General features: G+C 42.4%; 1 protein-coding gene across 1 annotated transcript in view; it reads left to right on the top strand.

Moving 5' to 3' along the window:
* Nucleotides 1–2,906: 2,906 nt before the first annotated feature.
* Nucleotides 2,907–21,566, top strand: part of rab30.S (RAB30, member RAS oncogene family S homeolog) — a 42,533-nt gene continuing 23,873 nt past the window's right edge. Inside the window, 1 exon segment of the mRNA NM_001091707.1 lies at nt 2,907–3,040. The gene's annotated coding sequence lies outside the window, so the exon portion shown is untranslated.

Raw genomic sequence — 21,566 nt, 5'->3', positions numbered from 1 at the left:
TGGCCCCGTCCTACACGAACATCTTCATGAACAGATTTGAGGAACAATATATCTATACTAACATGCTATTTACGAAATACTGCCACAAATGGTTTCGGTTCATCGATGATGTTTTCGCCATTTGGACGGGGCCACAGTCGACCCTAGAGAGGTTTATTAGAGAAATTAATTCTGCATTTACGTGCATTAAATTCACTTTAGCGTCCAGTTCAGAATGTATCCCGTTTTTGGACACAAGGGTGTGGAGATGTGGTGGGTCCCTGTCAGTTGATCTGTACGTCAAACCAACCGACAGGAATACCCTACTCCATTTTGATTCCTTTCACCCCAAGCAGGTAAAAAAGTCTCTTCCTAAATCCCAGTTTACTAGGGTTAAGCGAATTGTAAGGGACGAGCCCTTGTTGGGCTTAAGATTGACTGAGATGCAGGATAAATTCAAAGTACGAGGTTACCCCAATGATATGCTTATGTCACAACGTAGACAGGTTGAAGAAATGGAGGGAACAAATAGCAAAACGTGCCAGATAACTCAAGAGCAAGATCGTATTCCCTTTGTCTCCAAGTTCAATACCTTATCCCATAATGTCTCAAATATTGTAAAAAAAAACACTGGAAAATTTTGAGGGAAGGTCTTCCTAATGTGAATAGCTTTCAAAAATTTCCCATTATGTCCTATAAGAAAAGTAAAACTTTAGCCTCAATACTAGTAAAATCTGATATAGGCAGCCAAAAAATGAAACAAGGCACATTAAGACCAATTAAATGTGGCACTTTCCCGTGTCTTGGATGTAACTGTTGTTCTAATTGCCAAAAGGGTGAAGTGGTGCATCATCCCCGACAGGGTACACCATTTAAGATACGTGGTTACTACACATGCGCTACAAGCTTTGTAGTATACAGCATCAAATGCCCTTGTGGCTTTTCATATGTTGGTCAAACCTCACGCCCTATTCGTGAAAGAATTAGGGAACATAAATCAGCAATTAGAACAAAAAAGGTTGACCAAGCAGTTGCTGCACACTTTATAGAGGCGGGACATGGGATACATCAATTAAAATTCCAGGTATTGGACCATATACCCATGCTCAGATGAGGGGGTGATCGTAAAAAACTTCTACTCAAAAAGGAAGCTCAATGGATTAGGAGACTTGGGACACTGTCCCCACAGGGACTGAACAGGGAATACGATCTACAGGCTATCTTTCGCTGATTTTGCTTTTAAACAATTTTTAATTCGCTTTTTTAATTTGTTCTTGTTTTTCAGACAACTTGCATATATTGATTGGTCTGTGACCGACAAAGAGTTCACTACGATACTTAATGATGTGAAGTACTTAGTAACAGTATGTATGTAATATACTTTTTTGATACTTAAATGTAACCAATAGGTGGCGTGTTTATGATACAATTGTGTTACCATTATAACAATATGTATGCATTTTGTTGCGAACACTGCTGTACAACCAGTAGATGGCGAAAATTTCCTTTGTATAAAAGGGGTGGTTTTAGAGGGTGATTTTAGAGCTTGAAAAAAGGCCGGTAGGCCTGAAACGTCGCAGACCAGGCTGTTTGCCATAAAATGTACCAATAAAGGCATTTTAAATTGATGGGTGCTGTACGAAAAATTTCTTCTCTAAGGATTTCTCCTTGGCCCAATTCTTTATTCACTCCCCTTCCTTATCTAATGGCATACATAAGTATATAGTTTATAAGTACCATGGGGCTCTTGCCAATATGACCTTCGGAGAATACACGTGGGGATTTAGTCTCTGAGTATTATTTCTTATTAGACATAAATCCCAGGGGCCAGACCCTGAATGTATTAAGAGACGGCAGCAGCAAATGTACCTCCCACCTGCTTCTCTTCTTCTTCAAGAAATCTTGCTGCTTCTGACTTTTGAGACCAATGTAGAGATGGATATTCTGAGACAATTTGTAATTGTTTTTTATTTTGTATTATTTGTGGGTTATTTAGCTTTTCTCCAGTTTGCAGTTATATCAGTCTGGTTGCTAGGTTCCAAATTCCCCTAGCAACCATGCATTGATTTGAAAAAAGGAATATGAATAGGAGAGGCCTGAATAGAAAGATGAGTAATAAAAAGTAGCAATAAATGTATAGCTTTATGGAGCATTTGTTTTGGTTTTTTTTTAGATGGGGTCAGTGACCCCCATTGGAAAGCTGTAAAGAGTCAGAAGAAGAAGGCAAATAATTAATAAAAAAAAAAAAACTAAAGAGCAATTGAATAGTTGCTTACAATGAGCAATTCTATAACAAGCTAAAACTGATTCTGATACATTTTTTCAGGAGTCAGAACTAGCAGTGCAGAAAACCAGGCGGTGCTTTCAGGATCTGTTGCATTTGATAAATGTGACCATTTAAAACCATTTGCTTTATTTTATTATTATTATTATTATTATTATTTATTATTAACATGCATTTATTTCATGAATGTTTATGGGAAAGCTGCTTAGGAATAGGGAATAACAAGGGATAAAATAAGTCCTGTTAATAAAAGACTTTCCCTTTAGAGCAGAGGAGACACTGCTGCACAGATCACTTGGTTGCTACTCATTACTTTCCATTAGAGGAAATAAACTTGCAGCCTTTCCCTGCTCCTTCCCTGTATCAGTCGTATTCCAACATTCCTGCTGCTGCTGCTGCCTCCGCTATTCAGCCTTCGCTGCTCTCCTCTGGGACTTGTAGTTCAGCAGCCGCCAGTAAGCACCACGCCGGCTGCACATTATCATCAGGCAGGAACTACAATTCCCATAATCCTTCGGTTCAGATTGCTTCCCGAACCTATTGGCCGCTGTCCCGAGGAATGATGTCATAGTGAGAAGAGGGAGAGCTCCCGTGTATTCATTGTGCTCTCATGGAACGTTGCTAGAGGTCGGGATGTAGGAGGAGCGGATCCCCAGCAGCAGCAGCAGCAGCAGAAGCAGCAGAAGCAGCAGAAGCAGCAGCAAGAGCCCATGTCCTGGTGACTGTGCAGCCAAGAGCTTCTCTCTTCCTTTATATGTGGGAGACATCCCAGTCAAGGTGAGTGTCAGCGAGATGCCAACTTACCTCAAGCTGTGTGTGTGATGCCCAGGGCTGCCATGTAACTACTACTACTGCTTTGTCATGTGTCTGTGCTGCACCTCCCTATACAGTGTGTGTGTGTCAGTGTCACTGCAACATCTGCTTGTCCTTAGGCTTCTCCTGCTGCTGCTCCACTTCTCCACTCTCACAGCTGCCCCCAACCCCCAACATCACCATCATCCTCATCATCATCACTGCTCTTTCTGCTTATCCCATCAATTCTGCCTTTGCCAAAATGGAAAAAAAGGATAAAACACCTTGAGTGAGAGCGAGAAATGTCATTATCTGGCTCACGAGTTGTAATGTCACAATGGAGCTCAGGCTGTGCTGGGGGAGGACTGAGAGAGACGACAGACATTGGGCTTTATAGGTGAGGGGCCCCACTGGGCAGCAGTTACAGCTGGAAGAGTCAACACTCAATAATGCAGCACAGATTCACTTGTAGCCTTCTACCTGTATTACATTATAGCTTAGAGAAGCAATGGGATAGCATTCTGTGGGATAGCAGGTATAGTAGGGATGATGGTGCCTATAGTAACAGTGGATAATAGTCTCTCGGAAGGGAGTGTGACTGTGGGATAGCAGGTATAGTAGGGAAACATGGTGCCTATAGTAACAGTGGATAATAGTCTCTGGGAAGGGAGTGTGACTGTGGGATAGCAGGTATAGTAGGGAGAGATGGTGTCTATAGTAACAGTGGGATAATAGTCTCTGGGAAGGGAGTGTGACTGTGGGATAGCAGGTATAGTAGGGAGAGATGGTGCCTATAGTAACAGTGGATAATAGTCTCTGGGAAGGGAGTGTGACTGTGGGATAGCAGGTATAGTAGGGAGAGATGGTGCCTATAGTAACAGTGGGATAATAGTCTCTGGGAAGGGAGTGTGACTGTGGGATAGCAGGTATAGTAGGGAGAGATGGTGCCTATAGTAACTGTGGGATAATAGTCTCTGGGAAGGGAGTGTGACTGTGGGATAGCAGGTATAGTAGGGAGAGATGGTGTCTATAGTAACAGTGGATAATAGTCTCTGGGAAGGGAGTGTGACTGTGGGATAACAGGTATAGTAGGGAGAGATGGTGTCTATAGTAACAGTGGATAATAGTCTCTGGGAAGGGAGTGTGACTGTGGGATAGCAGGTATAGTAGGGAGAGATGGTGTCTATAGTAACAGTGGGATAATAGTCTCTGGGAAGGGAGTGTGACTGTGGGATAGCAGGTATAGTAGGGAGAGATGGTGCCTATAGTAACAGTGGATAATAGTCTCTGGGAAGGGGGTGTAACTGTGGGATAGCAGGTATAGTAGGGAGAGATGGTGCCTATAGTAACAGTGGATAATAGTCTCTGGGAAGGGAGTGTGACTGTGGGATAGCAAGTATAGTAGGGAGAGATGGTGCCTATAGTAACAGTGGATAATAGTCTCTGGGAAGGGAGTGTGACTGTGGGATAGCAGGTATAGTAGGGAGAGATGGTGCCTATAGTAACAGTGGATAATAGTCTCTGGGAAGGGAGTGTGACTGTGGGATAGCAGGTATAGTAGGGATAGATGGTGTCTATAGTAACAGTGGATAATAGTCTCTGGGAAGGGAGTGTGACTGTGGGATAGCAGGTATAGTAGGGAGAGATTGTGTCTATAGTAACAGTGGATAATAGTCTCTGGGAAGGGAGTGTGACTGTGGGATAGCAGGTATAGTAGGGAGAGATGGTGCCTATAGTAACAGTGGGGATTATAACTCCATATTTCCCACCTCTTACATAGTTACATAGTTACATAGTTAAATTGGGTTGAAAAAAGACAAAGTCCATCAAGTTCAACCCCTCCAAATGAAAACCCATAAAGTCTGTTTCATATTAAGGTACGAATGACAAAATAGGAATATCATGGGATTACTTTGTCAATCTGTGAGTAGTTATAGTTTTATCCCCAAAATCCGCTCTGTGTGGCTGACTCAATGGTTCCAGGTGGGGACACAGTAGAGCAGTGAGTCAAGTGTAGGGGCTGATTCTTGACTTGTGTTTATCCGCAGGGTGACAATGAGATGTGCCCTTGGCTCTTAAACACAAGTGTTTTTTGGGGTTCATCATCACATGTTTGAGATTCTGTTTTTAGCACCGAAGAGCATCAGCAAATTGAATTCAGTATATTCTGTACGCAAGAGAAGTTTAGAGTTGCGTTCGATTGCATTCGTGTTTCTTTAGACTCAATGTGCTGCAATTTCATGTAGTACATTATAGGGTTGAGTTTGGAACTCACACAAACATATTTAAGGGCAATTAAAAATGCATTTAAAAGCCACGCAGACAAAGGGTTCTGGGTGTATTGGATACAGTTGGATACAATGAGATGATCAGTAGAAACAGATCTCCAGGTACCACAGGACAGACTGCCCGTGTGACTTGCCTCATTGACATTAATGCAATCAATTACTTTGGGGCCCAGTTCCTCCCCTATCCACCTTCAACTCTTTCCCATAGGGCTACATGGGAGACGCCTTAGACAGAGGGGTGCTGACCACCACCTTCTGCTTTATCTCAACATGGGGAAGGGCTGATGTTAATTAAGATGATACTAATTAAGCTTTCCACGTGGCGGCATGAGTTACTACCCCCCTAAGCTTCTTATTACAGGGGAATATTCTCTACTTATAACTATAAATGTACATGATGAGGACATGGTGTAGAATACTATGCCATTCTCTCTTCTGCTACATTGCTTCAGGAGTCTGAACCAGCAGTGCAGTGAATATAAACATAAGGGTATAAGGCATAAGGGTTCGTTTAGAACGGGGCCTAACTGTACATTTTGGGGGGGGAGGGGCTGATTAATTTGGATTTCTGGAATGAACTCGCTGGGACGTAACAAGAATCTGCACTGGCTGTACATTTGGCAGAATTTAGAATATTTTCGCCGGGAGGCTGCACAGTCTGCAAACAATTAACCCTACAGGGGTTTGGATTGTGCTTTCTCTGTGTGGCCATATGGTGGGAGGGCTGGGGCTAATGGAATGTGGGGCCCCCCTTTCAGTCTGGATGTAGGTCTGTACCCTGCCAGGCTCAGTGTTATTAATGTTACCCCCCCCCCATGGGTCTCGTTTGGCCTAATTAGTGGCCTAAAATAGGATGGATCATACATCAGGTTTATTTCAAATGGCCAGACCCCTCCCCCCTATTTGCACAAGAGAGAATGCTGGGAGTTGTAGTTAAGTTGAGGCCTCCCACCTTATTGGAAATGTATGAAGCCTAGAGTGATGGGCGAATAAATTCGACTGGCACGAATCTCCCACGAAAATTAGTCGCATCAGCTGACTGTGGAATTTCTCGATTGTGTTGACGTCCTGAGCCTGGTCCGTCCTATACAGTAAGCGCACTACGTCATCTGTAACTTTAATGTTCCCATAACAATGTCTGTATTTCAGCACAACACGAACCTTCATGGGATCGGCCTGGTAAAGCTTCTCGGCATCAAAAATCGGCACGTGTCAACACTATTCGGGCACCCATTGACTTTAACGCCAGCATCAGCTTGGATCATGATTTTCATGATTTTTCGTGAAAATGTCTGATTTTCACGATTTTTAGTGAAAATATCCGAATTGCATGATTTTTTCGTGAAAATGTACGAATTTCACGATTTTTTCATGTACAAATTTTTCACCGTTTTGCGAATTTCGCAGGAAATTCACGAATTTTTCTGCAAAGTGAAATGGGAGAAATTCGCCCATGACTAATGAAGTCCACTAAATGGCAGTGCTAAACTGCATCCAGATGTACAGCTTAATATCTATGCAAAATCTATGCACGGGTCTGATGTTAAAGGGAGCACTCGGCTGTAGCATTAAAGCAGGGGAAAATAGCCTCGGCTTTTATTGACATACAGCTCCCAGCATGCTCTGCCAGCCTGTGGAAGGAAGACTCTGTTGAGAATAACTAGGGATGCACTGAATCCAGGATTCGGTTCAGGATTCTGTCTTTTTCAGCAGGATTTGCATTCGGCCCGAATCCTTCTGCCCGGCCGAACCGAATCCGAATCCTAATTTGCATATGGAAATTAGGGGTTGGGAGCGACATCACGTGACTTTTTGTCACAAAACAAGGAAGTAAAAAATGTTTTCCCCTTCCCATCCCAATTTGTATATGCAAATTAGGAGTCGGATTCAGTTCGGTATTTGGCCGAAACTTTGGTGAAGGATTCGGGGGTTCTGCCAAATCTAAAATAGTGGATGTGGTGCATCCCTAAGAATCACACAAGGGTCGTGCTGAGACTTGGAATTCTCTCTGTTTCTGCAGAAAGTTCCAGCACAATTCTCAGTCCAGCTGTGTGGGGTCGGGGAGGGGAGCCTGACATTAGCAATTTTAGCAGTAGAAATTCTCTGTATCACTTGCACTTTTATATTGGTTGTAATATTAACTATGGACAGGTATGGGGTCTGTTATACAGAATGCTGAAAAACTGAGGTTTTATGGATACGGGGTCTCTCTCTGATGTTTGGCTTCATATCATAAAAACAAATTGTGCCAATAGCACTCACCCAGAGTCAGCAGTAAATTGGCCCATAAAGGATCTTTTTTATCTTCCCTGCTTTAGTTCCATCTCTCAGTACAGTCAGAGTATACTGTGAGACTATACAGACCCATGAGTGGAGGCTGCATTAAACCCAACGACAAGGTGATGATATCTGGAGGCTTATATTATGTACGGCTAAACTCCCTGTCCCAACAAGAACATATAGAGGTGTAGGACCTGTTATCTGGAAACTCATTATCCAGAAAGTTCCGAATGACGGAAAGGCTCACATAGACTCCATTTTATCCAAATAATCCAAATTTTTCAAAATGATTTCCTTTTTCTCTGTAATCATATAGTGCAGTAATGGGATCCGTTATCCAGAAACCCATTATCCAGAAAGTTCTGAATTACGAAAAGGTTGTCTACCGTAGACCTTTTCAATCCAAATAATCCAAAATTTTCAAAATTATTTACTTTTTCTCTGTAATCATAACATAGTACAGGTATGAGATCCGTTATCCTGAAACCCGTTACCCAGAAAGTTCCGAATTACAGAAAGGCTGGCTCTCATAGACTCCATTTTATCCAAATAATCCAAATTTTTCAAAATTATTTCCCTTTTCTCTGTAATAATAACATAGTACAGGTATGAGATCTGTTATCCAGAAACCCGTTATCCAGAAAGTTCCGAATTACGGAATGGCCGTCCATTTTATCGAAATTATACAAATTTTTACAACTGATTCCCCTTTTCTATGTAATAATAAAACAGTAACTTGTACTTGATCCCAACTTAGATATAATTAATCCTTATTGGAAGCAAAACCAGCCTATTGGGTTTATTTAATGTTTATATGATTTTCTAGTAGACTTAAGTTGTGAAGATCCAAATTTTGTAAAGACCTGTTATCCGGAAAAACCCCAGGTCCCAAGAATTCTGGATAACCCATCCCATACCTGTACACTGGTCTTTCCTCTCAAGCTTTTCAAACCACCAAACAGTTGTAGATTTTGAGCCAAAGAGCTTCCAATCCGTCACAGTCTTCTGGGTTATTTATAGTGACAGGGTCTTGACTGCCGGACTCCACTCTCACCCCCAGGGCTTTACCACTCAACTCATGCTGGGGAGTCATGTGCTGGGACCAAGGTCATCTCCTGTGACCTTTAGCCTAAGGGCCGGCTTATAACAGAGGCTTTGTGGCATCGACACAAAAATAGGCCATTAGCCTAAAGCTAGAGTCACATGGATGGACCTTCCCTTGGCTGTATATGAGCTTTAATCTGTAGCCTTAGCTGTATTGGCTTCTCCTCTTTATCAGTAGCATCTGTACTACTCTAGTGTGTATATATATCAGACTTACTCATTCCATACAATGTGGAGCAGGTTAAAAGAGATTTCTATAGGGAACCCATTCTGATTGTTGCCAGTGCCCAGGAGATAAATAGGAGAATAAATGACCCTCCCTGGGGAAAAATATAAAATATATATATTAGTGATGCACTGAATCCACTATTTTGGATTCGGCCGAACCCCTGAATCCTTCCCGAAAGATTCGGCCGAATATCAAACCGAATCCTAGTTTACATATGCAAATTAGGGGTGGGAAGGGGAAACATTTTTCACTTCCTTGTTTTGTGACAAAAAGCCACGTTATTCCCCCCCTGCCCCTAATTTCCATTTGTAAATTAGGATCTGGATTCAATTCACGTCTCCTTATGTTCTGCTATTTATCCTTTCCCAAGCGCCGTAACATCTAACTTTCACCTCGTGTGACATTTATTCTTGCTGCCAGTGTTGGGCTCCTGGGCAGGAATCTGCTTTTGTTTGGCCTGAGATCTACTAACAAGGGCCTGGGCTGAACCCTGGAGCTGACTCTCTCTTTTATGTGCCAACCCACTGTAAATTGCCTGCATGACACCCAGTCATTATCCAAATTTTGATGATTTATTTCACCCTGAGGATAAAAAGTCAGAATCTGAAAATCCGGCATCTCAGACCTGCCTAGGTTGTATATAAGTCAATAGGAGAAGTCCCAAAGATATCCTGATCTGCGCTGGGTTTCAAAGATTACGTGATTTTTGGGCAAAAATCAGAAAAATTCGTACAATTCGTATTTTCGTGCAATTTTTTCATGTTTTTCCCACTCTGGAATTTTTCGGGAGAATGTATTGATAAATAAGGGGAAATAACCGTGCGGATTTGGTTGCAGTGTATTTCAGATAATAATGAGTTAAATTCAGATTTTGATAAATAACCCCCTATGTGTTTTGTGTAATCATGTTGACAACAATGTTTTTTTTATTCCTTTGTTGTTCACCTTTCAGATCATTTTTAGTAGACAATTTGCAATTGGTTTTCATTTTTTATTATTTGTGTTTTTTGAGTTATTTAGCTTTTTATTCAGCAGCTCTCCAGTTTGTAATCTCCAGTTTGTAATTTCAGCCATCTGGTTGCTAAGGTCCAGATTCTCCTAGCAACCATGCATTGATTTGACAACAATATTATGGATGCACCAAATCCAGGATTCGGTTTGGGATTCGGTTCGATATTTGGCCAGAATCCTTCTGCCTGGCCGAACCGAATCCTAATTAGCATATGCAAATTAGGGACAGGGGAGAAATTGCATGACTTTTTGTCACAAAACTAGGAAGTAAAAAATGTTTTCCCCTTCCCACCTCTAATATGCGAGATTAATGGCGTCTCACGTCTCCTTATGTTCTGCTATTTATCCTTTCCCAAGCGCCGTAACAACTTACTGTCACCTCGTGTGACATTTATTCTTGCCGCCAGTGCTGGGCTTCTGGGCAGGAATCTGCTTTTGTTTGGCCTGAGATCTACTAACAAGGGCCTGGGCTGAACCCTGGAGCTGACTTTCACTTTTATGCGCCAACCCACTGTAAATTGCCTGCATGACACCCAGTCATTATCCACTGCCAGGGATAGAGCACCAACATATTCCACAGAGATGTACAGAGATTATACATCATTTGATCAGTCCTTTGCCCCAATGGAGTTTACAATCTAATTTCTATATCAGTTTCCCATCAGTCAGGCAGTGTAGCTTACAATCTAAGGTTCCTATCACATCATTCCCATCAGTCCCTGCCCCAGTGGAGCTTGCAATCTAATCTTCCTATCACTTTCCCATCAGTCCCTGACCCAGTGAAGTTTACAATCTAATCTTCCTATCACTTTCCCATCAGTCCCTGCCCCAGAGGATCTTACAATCCAAGGTCCCTATCACATTCCCATCAGTCCCTGTCCCAGTGAAGCTTACAATCTAAGGTCCCTATCACATTCCCATCAGTCCCTGCCCCAGTGGAGTTTACAATCTAATCTTCCTATCACTTTCCCATCAGTCCCTGTCCCAGTGAAGAATGCAATCCAAGGTCCCTATCACATTCCCATCAGTCCCTGTCCCAGTGAGCTTACAATCTAAGGTCCCTATCACATTCCCATCAGTCCCTGTCCCAGTGAAGCTTACAATCCAAGGTCCCTATCACATTCCCATCAGTCCCTGTCCCAGTGAAGCTTACAATCCAAGGTCCCTATCACATTCCTATCAGTCCCTGTCCCAGTGGAAATTACAATCTAAGGTCCCTATCACATTCCCATCAGTCCCTGCCCCAGTGGAGCTTACAATCTAATCTTCCTATCACTTTCCCATCAGTCCCTGTCCCAGTGAAGAATGCGATCCAAGGTCCCTATCACATTCCCATCAGTCCCTGACCCAGTGAGCTTACAATCTAAGGTCCCTATCACATTCCCATCAGTCCCTGTCCCAGTGAAGCTTATAATCTAAGGTCCCTTTCACATTCCCATCAGTCCCTGCCCCAGCAAGCTTACAATCTAAGGTCCCTGTCACAGTAGAGTCAGATTTATCAGGAGCTGTATGTATTTGGGGTGTGGGAGGAACTGGGGTACCCGGAGGAACCCCACACAGACACAGGGAGAACATAGACATTTAGGTTCTAAAGAGATGCCTGAAGTTTTAGGGCCTGTCTCCCAGAAAGCCTTGTGTTTTGCTTTTACAGTCAATGGCTCTTTTGTAGGGAACACACAGACATTCCCTTGTATTTAAAGGGACACCATCATGAAGGAAGAGATATTTACATCCGAACAGGGAAGGAATAGGATGTTGATGCCCCTTTGTACCCCCAGCTGCTGCAGTAGGGTTTAGAAACTGACCTGTATTGATGCCATGCGTCCAACCTAATATTCCTGCTGTTGTTACTACCTGACTGCTCCGCTGAAAGCAAATGATGGAATCCAGTGCTTGGCATTAAAGGGGAACTAAAAATCTAAAGAAAATTGCTATTTAAAGTTTGAATGGCTGCACAAGGCTGCTGTACTGTGTCCAGTGTAGCGGGAAATTAATCAATGGCCCTTTAAACTTCTACTTTTATTTGTGAGCTTGTCCCATGGTCTGGTAACACGGCGCCAATTTGGGTGGACGGGTGCCGATCAGAACACAAGCTTCACAGGAAAGGGAGACTGCGCCATTGCTGGGGCAGATTTCTATCACAATAGCTGGGTGACCAGGGTTAACACTATTATACATTTCTGTATAAGACTTTACTTTCCCTTCAATCCTCCAGGCCTGCCCTGTGACCTTGTCTTTTTGTTTGGGGAGGAAGGAGAAATCCTGTGGGACTGCAGAGTCCCCTTGTCTCACTTCCATTGGCTCAAAGCCCAGGCCTCCTTACTCCTATAGAATTATAGTCGGCTGAATAAGCAGAGACCCAGTCACCCTGTAGGGAAACACACTGCTTATTGGTTAAAAGCTGGGAGATATTGGTCTGGGTGCTTATTGGTTAAAAGCTGAGAGATATTGGTCTGGGTGCTTATTGGTTAAAAGCTGAAAGATATTGGTCTGGGTGCTTATTGGTTAAAAGCTGAGAGATATTGGTCTGTGTGCTTATTGGTTAAAAGCTGGGAGATATTGGTCTGTGTGCTTATTGGTTAAAAGCTGAGAGATATTGGTCTGGGTGCTTATTGGTTAAAAGCTGAGCGATATTGGTCTGGGTGCTTATTGGTTAAAAGCTGAGCGATATTGGTCTGGGTGCTTATTGGTTAAAAGTTGAGAGATATTGGTCTGGGTGCTGATTGGGTAAAAGCTGAGCGATATTGGTCTGGGTGCTTATTGGTTAAAAGTTGAGAGATATTGGTCTGGGTGCTGATTGGGTAAAAGTTGAGAGATATTGGTCTGGGTGCTTATTGGTTAAAAGCTGAGAGATATTGGTCTGGGTGCTTATTGGTTAAAAGCTGAGAGATATTGGTCTGGGTGCTTATTGGTTAAAAGCTGAGCGATATTGGTCTGGGTGCTTATTGGTTAAAAGCTGAGAGATATTGGTCTGGGTGCTTATTGGTTAAAAGCTGAGAGATATTGGTCTGGGTGCTTATTGGTTAAAAGCTGAGCGATATTGGTCTGGGTGCTTATTGGTTAAAAGCTGAGAGATATTGGTCTGGGTGCTTATTGGGTAAAAAGGGAGAGATATTGGTCTGGGTGCTGAAATTAAACATGCCCATACACTGAGAGATCCCTTCTTTTGACAATGTCGGCAAACGAGCCGATCTCTCCCTGATATGCCCACCTTGAGGTGGGCAATATCGGGCTGATCCGATTGTGGGCCCTAGGGCCCATTGATCGGATCCTAATGAATAGCAATGGGCGGTCTGATCGCGGGACCGCATCAACGAATAGATGCGGTCGCGATCCGACTGGATTTTTTGCCCCATCCGATCGAGATCTGGCCAACATTCGGCCAGATCTCGATCGGTGAAGCACGGTCTGTCGGCAGCTTTTATCGGCCCGTGTATGGCCACCTTAACTCCCCCGCATCTTTATAGGGGTAACCATAACAGATTTTTAACTTACTGTACCCCAAAAGTTTTTTTAAAAGTTTATTTATTGAGCCCCTTCCTAAACCCCAATGTGGGGGGTAGGGATAGAGGACATAAGGCTGATAAGGGATGATGGGAGCTTTAGTTCCATAACAACTGAAGGGAATTATAACATATCTGCCATACAGGGAATGTGATTCATACAGGGACCTTTACAGAGGGGGTGGTTTACATTTAAGTTAACTTTTAGTTTTTGTTATAGTAGGGCTAATTCTAAGCAACTTTTCAACTGGCCTTCATTTTTCTTTTTTTTTATAGTTTTTGAATTATTTGCCTTCTTATTTCTTCTGACTCTTTCCAGCTTTCAAATAGGGGTCACCGACCCCATCTAAAAAAACATTCTCTGTAAAGCTACACATGAATTGTTATTGCTACCTATTCCTCATCTTTCTATTCAGGCCTCTCCTATTCATATTCCAGTCTTTTATTCAAATCAGTGAATTGTTGCTAGGGGAATTTGGACTATAGCAACTAGCAACTCGTCAGGGAAATAATCACGTAACATAATAATGGGGGGGGGGGGTGAAGGGGGTGACCTCTCGCTCCCGAAATGTCACATTCCATCCTTTTCTATATTTACTCTCCCTTCCTCCACTAGATTCTGCAGCATCATGGGAGTTGTAGTTCAGTCTTGCATTATAGCTAATATGGCATAATATAAATATTGATAATGATGATGATATGCGCTGCAGAATCTGTTGATTCTTTATGAATCATAATAATAATCATTGCACCCTCCCAGCCTGTTGTTCCCCATTATTGTAGCCTTAAATCTCTTTGCTGTTCCCACTTGGAAGGGCCATTAGGATTTGACATTTCTGCTCCTCTGGGTCGCTCACATTGTAGCAATTAAGAGGTTAAAGGTTGTCCCAAGAGCTTGCATAGGATTCTATGAGCCCTAAAGCCTCAAGATACAAGTTAAAGAACAACAACATCTGCAGGCAATATGTTCCTAAACTGATACTTTTACTTACCCTTTATATTCATTCCATATGCTGAAATAGCTTTATTCTCATTAATCCCAGAATTTACTGTGTACCAAAGATTTATACACTCTGTTTCTTTTATCTTCAAGGTGGTCCCTTCTTATTTCATCCTTTTTACTGATACATCACTTTATTGTGGAGCACATGTCTATAGCTGGACCAGGCTGCAGCATTGTGTATTATAAGGGATAATGTACCCCCTACTATAAATGATAAGGATATTAGAAGTCACTGAGGGGTTGTTCTGTGACCATATAAAGGCACAAGGCTGCAGGCTGAGTTATACAGGGGCCTCTGAGTATCACTCATGTATTATAAGGGATAATGTACCCCCTACTGTAAATGATAAGGATATTAGAAGTCACTGAGGGGTTGTTCTGTGACCATATAAAGGCACAAGGCTGCAGGCCGAGTTATACAGGGAACTCTGAGTATCACTCATGTATTATAAGGGATAATGTACCCCCTACTGTAAATGATAAGGATATTAGAAGTCACTGAGGGGTTGTTCTGTGACCATATAAAGGCACAAGGCTGCAGGCTGAGTTATACAGGGAACTCTGAGTATCACTCATGTATTATAAGGGATAATGTACCCCCTACTGTAAATGATAAGGATATCAGAAGTCACTGAGGGGTTCTGTGACCATATAAAGACACAAGGCTGCAGGCTGAGTTATACATGGAACTCTGAGTATCACTCATGTATTATAAGGGATAATGTACCCCCTACTGTAAATGATAAGGATATTAGAAGTCACTACGTAACATATCAGCACTGTATAAAAAGGATAATAATACAGGTATATATATATATGTATTCAGAGTAGCAGGGCTCATGTGTTTGATAGGCAGAGACTGACATATATACCTTTGTGTTGGCTCAGCTACAGTCTTAGGTGCCGCACATCTGGTTACAAATTCGGTGAGGGGGGCCCTGTTAGGGACATTTAGATTCTTTATCTGAGCCATGAAACACAGTAAGAACATCTTGCACTTCGCTTCAGTCTAAGGATCATCCCTTTCCTTCCCAGCGCTGCTTCGGGGCATGAATTCTGTGCAATATAAACACATTCCCCAGCAGATATAAAGATTATGGGCATATTAATATATTCCGACTCAGTATAAACAGGAGGGCAGGGGAGCTGCTGTACTGTATAGTCATTGATACACAATGTACCAGTGCTTTTAAGATTCCCTGTGCCAGTTGGACCCAAGTACTGTAAATATAAATGACTTGGAGGGCTCAGATGTAAACAATTTGGCAGCTTCCACTTACATGTATTTGTACATATATTTATATATAATGAGGGAATGTTCTGTGCTCATTATGTGTTGCTTGTTGTGATCTCTGCATTGTTGTCTGCACTGATCTCTGCACTGATCTCTGCACTGATCTCTGCACTGATCTCTGCACTGATCTCTGCACTGATCTCTGCACTGATCTCTGCACTCATCTCTGCACTCATCTCTGCACTGATCTCTGCACTCACCTCTGCACTCACCTCTGCACTCACCTCTGCACTCACCTCTGCACTCACCTCTGCACTCACCTCTGCACTCATCTCTGCACTCATCTCTGCACATGATGGGTGGGAAGAATTCACCCTACTGTATATGTATGAGCCCCCTCAACTTTCCATTGTATTTAAAGGGTTAAAGGACAAACAAACCCCTCCTATAAATGAGGTAGAATTTCTCAGTTAATTAGGCCGAGCCGTGAGAGAAGACTGTACATGCTGTAACTGCCTGAAGTTCTCACTTAATGTTCTTTTAATCACAGAAGATGACAATTTCTGGGCTGCAGGAGTTCTCATTCCCGGCTGCCAGTTTTACAAGCTATGGGCAGGAATGCTTTTCCGTTTAAAGCTCTACTGAAGTCTTTAACATTTAGTTGGGCAATTAGTTACCCATGGCAGTTACAGCAGCCTTATATAGGTATGGAATCGGTTATCCGGAAACCCGTTATCCAGTTCCGAATTATGGAAAGGCCATTTTATCCAAATAATCCAAGTTTTGAAAAATGATTTCCTTTTTCTCTGTAATAATACAACAGTAACTTGTACTTGATCCCAACTAAGATATCATTTATCCTTATTGGAGGCAAAACCAGCCTATTGGGTTTATTTAATGTTTACATGGTTTTCTAGTAGACTTAAGGTATGAAGATCCAAATTAAGGAAAGATCCATTATCCGGAAAACCCCAGGCCCGAGCATTCTGGATAACAGGTCCCATACCTGTAATAATAATAGTAATAAGCTCCCTTGAACTTCCCTTTAATTGTCCTTGGTGTGAAGGTACAACCCTTTGCTTCATTTGATCGGTACAGTCTACAAGTGACCAGTAGGGGAGCAGTTTCACTGCAGTTTATAAGGAAAGAATCCCCCAAACCAGTAGCTCCCACGTGTTTATTCAGATAGGTACATGTATGAACTGAATGTGTATATAAATCTGTATCTTTTATTTTGTGTGTTGGCTTTGGAGTCGCTTCCTCGATGTGTCGATCCGGGAAAGAGTGTAAGCTCTGATATTCTCACGGAGTTGCCATAAAGCTCCGACATCAATCACCTTTGTGCTCCCCGAGTTTGTGTATTTAACAGCCCTTGGGAAGATTGATGGCAGAATTGCGCATTGTGATGGTAACTGGGCTACTGCAGAGCTACGCCACATCCCAACCCCCAGTACCTTCCCATTGGCAGTGCTGCAGGGGCTCCGAAATTAATTTGTCAGAGGGAGAAAGAAGCAGAGCTGCTACACTGAACACTTGGAGGCTTGTGAGGTTTTAAAGGGCCAATAATGTCCTCCTGCAACAATGTAGCTGATTAACAGATCTGGAGGAGAACTGACTTCTGCTACATTGTTTCAAGAGTCAGAACCGCAGATCAGATAGGGATGCACATATACTGCTTTCGGAAGAAAATGTGCAATGAATGAATTGTTGCATTTACTTAAAGTAAGGGTCATACTGGGCCTTTGGGACATCGAGGAAAAAAACCTGGTGGGGCCTAAGCCTTTGTGGCCCCATTAGGGTTGCCACCTTTTCCAGAAAAAAATACCGGCCTTCCTATATATTTATCTTTTTTTCCCTATTAATAACATTGGGATCAACCACCAGCCAGGTGGCAACCCTAGGCCCCATTGACCCAGACCCAATCTCTACCTGCTTAGTTGTTGCTGATGCCCCCTCTGTGCTTTCACTCCCCTGAAGAAGGTATAATTATATGCATGGGGGTGAGGGGCTGATAGTGGGTGTGCAAGCAGGTAGGCAGGGGCCCCTGAGAGGGGGGTGTGTGGGGGCCCTTGGGGTAGAAGCCCTGGTGGATCTTGCACACCCCAGTCAGACCCTGCTTAGAGATTCATTCTATGTGGTGCATTTTTGGGTAGCGTTTGCCTATAATGACTACTGTAGGGGTGTTAAAGAGGGTCCACTAGGGGAGCATGCAGTGGTGTAAATAGATATTACTGGGCCCCACAGCAAATTATTTTTTATGCCCCCAAAATATATTTCTAGAGGCTTTTTACTAATATTTATTGAACTTGTATATGAATTGCAGTGTCAAGGGGCCCCTATGCCTCCTGGGCCCCCCTGCAGCCGCAGGGTCTGCTTCCTCTGTAGTTAAGCCCCTGGGAGCATGCAGGATCTAATTAAAGGGATACTGTCACGGGAAAACATGTTTTTTTTTTCCAGAAAATAGAGCTGCTCCAGCAGAATTCTGCATTGAAATCAATTTCTCAAAAGAGCAAACACATTTTTTATATTTAATTTTGAAATCTGAAATGGGACTAGACATATTGTCAGTTCCCCAGCTGCCCCCAGTCATGTGACTTGTGCTCTGATAAACTTCAGTCACTCTTTACTGCAAGTTAAAGAGTCCCTCTCTTCCCCCCCCCCAACAGCCTAACAACAGAACAATGGGAAGGTAACCAGATAGCAGCTCCCTAACACAAGATAACAGCTGCCTGGTAGATCTAAGAACAGCACTCAATAGTAAAATCCAGGTCCCACTGAGACACATTTAGTTACACCGAGTAGGAGAAACAACAGGCTGCCAGAAAGCAGTTCCATCCTAAAGTGCTGGCTCTTTCTGAAAGCACATGACCAGGCAAAATGACCTGAGATGCACCTACACACCAATATTACAACTAAATAATAAACTTGCTGGTTCAGGAATGAAATTTTATATTGTAGAGTGAATTATTTGCAGTGTAATTTAGAAATAAAAACCACAATCATAAAAATCATGACAGAATCCCTTTAAGCAGACTCAATAAAATGAGTACTAATCTCACATACCCCTTATAATTTGTGCCAGTAGCCCAAGCAACAAGAGGGTGGTGTAAATGGATTGGGGCAGAAGAGGCCTGTGATTATGTAAAACATAATTTAGACAACAACTGGCCTGAATTATTTAGGTTAATTTCCCCTTTAATATTTGGATTTTGTTACAGGAAAGGTAAAGAGATATTCCCTGTGCTGCTGTGAGATAACACATTGGCTGTAAGGGTTAAAAGGACAAGTAAATCTTAGTAAACAGCTTAGTTTCAGTAGAATGAATGAATCTCGTATCACCCCCTGCTCTGGCAGTGCCCATTCCTCTATTCCTGGTTATAGGGCAGCTCATCACCCTAGGGTGCAGGGTAACATCGTGCTTTTGTATAACGTTAGGAAGAGGCCCTTAAAAGTTAGGAAGAGGCCCTTATTCTAATGAAAGAAGTTTGCTGAGGACTTTACTTGTATTCAGCTTTGGACTGGCCCACAAGGACTCCAGCAATACCCCCCGGTGGGCTCAAGTACAAAAGACGGAAATATAGGCATAAAGTAGTGAAGAAGAGACAGAAGGGTAAAATAAAGAATAAAACAGAACAAGAGAGAGTAGAAGGGAGGATAGAAGGACAAGAGAACAGACCCCCTTTCTCCTTTTAGATTGTAAGCTCTGTTGAACAGGGCCCTCTGTATCACTTTGTGTATGATCTGTATGTGTGCACCCTTCAAGTGTACAGCTTTGCAGAAAGAAACTTTATAAATATATACTAGACCAGTAACACAAGGTGATTGTAGAGATGAGTAAAAGCATTTGTTACAGTTAAGCCGGTGGGCTGCACACACACCTCAACCCGACATTACTTACCCTTTAAATATTGTGCCTTTATAGCTGCAGGGTTTGTGTATGAAGGAAATGAGTGTGGAAACTTCATTACCTGCACAGGAGTAACTGTTACACTCACTGCACTGTAGGTTACGACTCTCAGCATCTTGTCCCCAGGCAGACACAACATTATGGTTATGCAGAACTACAGCTCAGGTCAGGGTGAGTCTGGGATAGTTCTGTGTCCAGCTGCTAACAACTCTGTTCCTTTAATTTCACTTAACCAGATTGTTTTTTTTTCCCAGCCAATCTCTGTGGGTCATTAATGGTATTTTCTCTGTAAACCAAGCTGCTGGTAACCCTCCCAACTCCCTGTAACCCTCCCAACTCCCTGCTACCCACAGCGCAGCACCCTGTGCATAAATGCAACCCTTATACAGTCTGTTAGTTAAAGGGGAAATACATCTATTATTAATGTTGTGCCTTATGCAACTGTGATTAAAAGCAACTTTCATTCATTAAACTTTTAGTTTAAGTTTCAGAGCGATTGGTAAATGTAGTTTCTCTATACTATATACGTGTACTTATCACACAGACGCATTTGCTTTTATTGTCCTTGCTCCTTTAAAACTGGATCCATGTCCCACGTGGCTAATAGGGGTTTCATTTTCTGCATGGCCGTCCAAATTTCAGTGCAGCCTGCAACATGAATCAACATGAACTTACTTGTTGTGTATAATGAGGATATTATTGTTCTATTGTTCTACCCATAAAGTACATGTGTAATATCCTTATATCTCACAGTAGGGGAATAATAATGCAGACACTGGATACTACAACCCTATTCTCACTGTTAGGTCTGTACATCACAATAGCCACTGTCTCTCATTGCTGCCTCTAATAGTGGCACCCACAGTGTCTGCCATGCACCCAAAGCAAACTCCAGCCCCTGCATGTCTGACTATTCATACCCAAGCAGCATTGTTCCTACTGTGCCTTCGGCATGACTCTCCCTGTCCCCTAATCTTTTGGCTGTTGGGTAACTAAAGTGAAGTCGGGGAATGTAGACAATTGTGAAAGTTGTCTGGTAAGAGAATGGATGGGAGACACTGCGTGATTGGGGGTGGAGGGAGTATCCTCCTGAATGATAAAGCTCAATAGGTCTGAGGTGGGCGGCAAGGAGGGCGGGGGATTTTTTATGGGGAGTGGGAATTAGCACTTAAAGAGAGACGTGGAGTTGTTTTCTTACTGTACTATATTTAATATACTGTACTCTACTATAGTATAATATACTGTACCTTACTGTACGATAATCTACTGTTCTATGTTCTACTATACTCTACCCTAATGTACTATACTGTACCTTATTGTACTCTACCCTACTACACTATATGCTACTGTGCCCTACTGTACTCTGCTGTACCTTACTGTACTGTACTATACTCTACTGCTACTATACTTTAGTGTACTGTACTATACGCTACTGGACTATACTCTAGTGTACTGTACTATGTTCTACTATACTCTACTGTACCCTAATCTACTATACTGTACCTTATTGTACTGTACCCTACTGCACTATATGCTACTGTGCCCTACTGTACTCTGCTGTAGCTTACTGTACTCTACTATATTCTACTGTACCTTACTGTACTGTACTATACTCTACTGCTACTATACTTTAGTGTACTGTACTATGTTCTACTATACTCTACTGTACCCTAACATACTATACTGTCCCTTATTGTACTGTACCCTACTGCACTATATGCTACTGTGCCCTACTGTACTCTTCTATATTCTACTGTACCTTACTGTACTATACTTTACTGGACTATACTAGTGTACTGTACTATGTTCTACTATACTCTACTGTACCTTAACATACTATACTGTACTTTTTGCACTGTACCCTTCTGCACTGTCTAGTGTACTGTACTATGTGCTACTATAATCTACCCTAATGTACTATACTGTACCTTATTGTACTGTACCCTACTGCA

Source organism: Xenopus laevis, chromosome 2S (genome assembly GCF_017654675.1).
Source record: "Xenopus laevis strain J_2021 chromosome 2S, Xenopus_laevis_v10.1, whole genome shotgun sequence".
Classification (NCBI taxonomy): domain Eukaryota; kingdom Metazoa; phylum Chordata; class Amphibia; order Anura; family Pipidae; genus Xenopus; species Xenopus laevis.
Note: the sequence above shows the minus strand (reverse complement) of the source record. Positions and strands in the feature narration are given on the sequence as shown.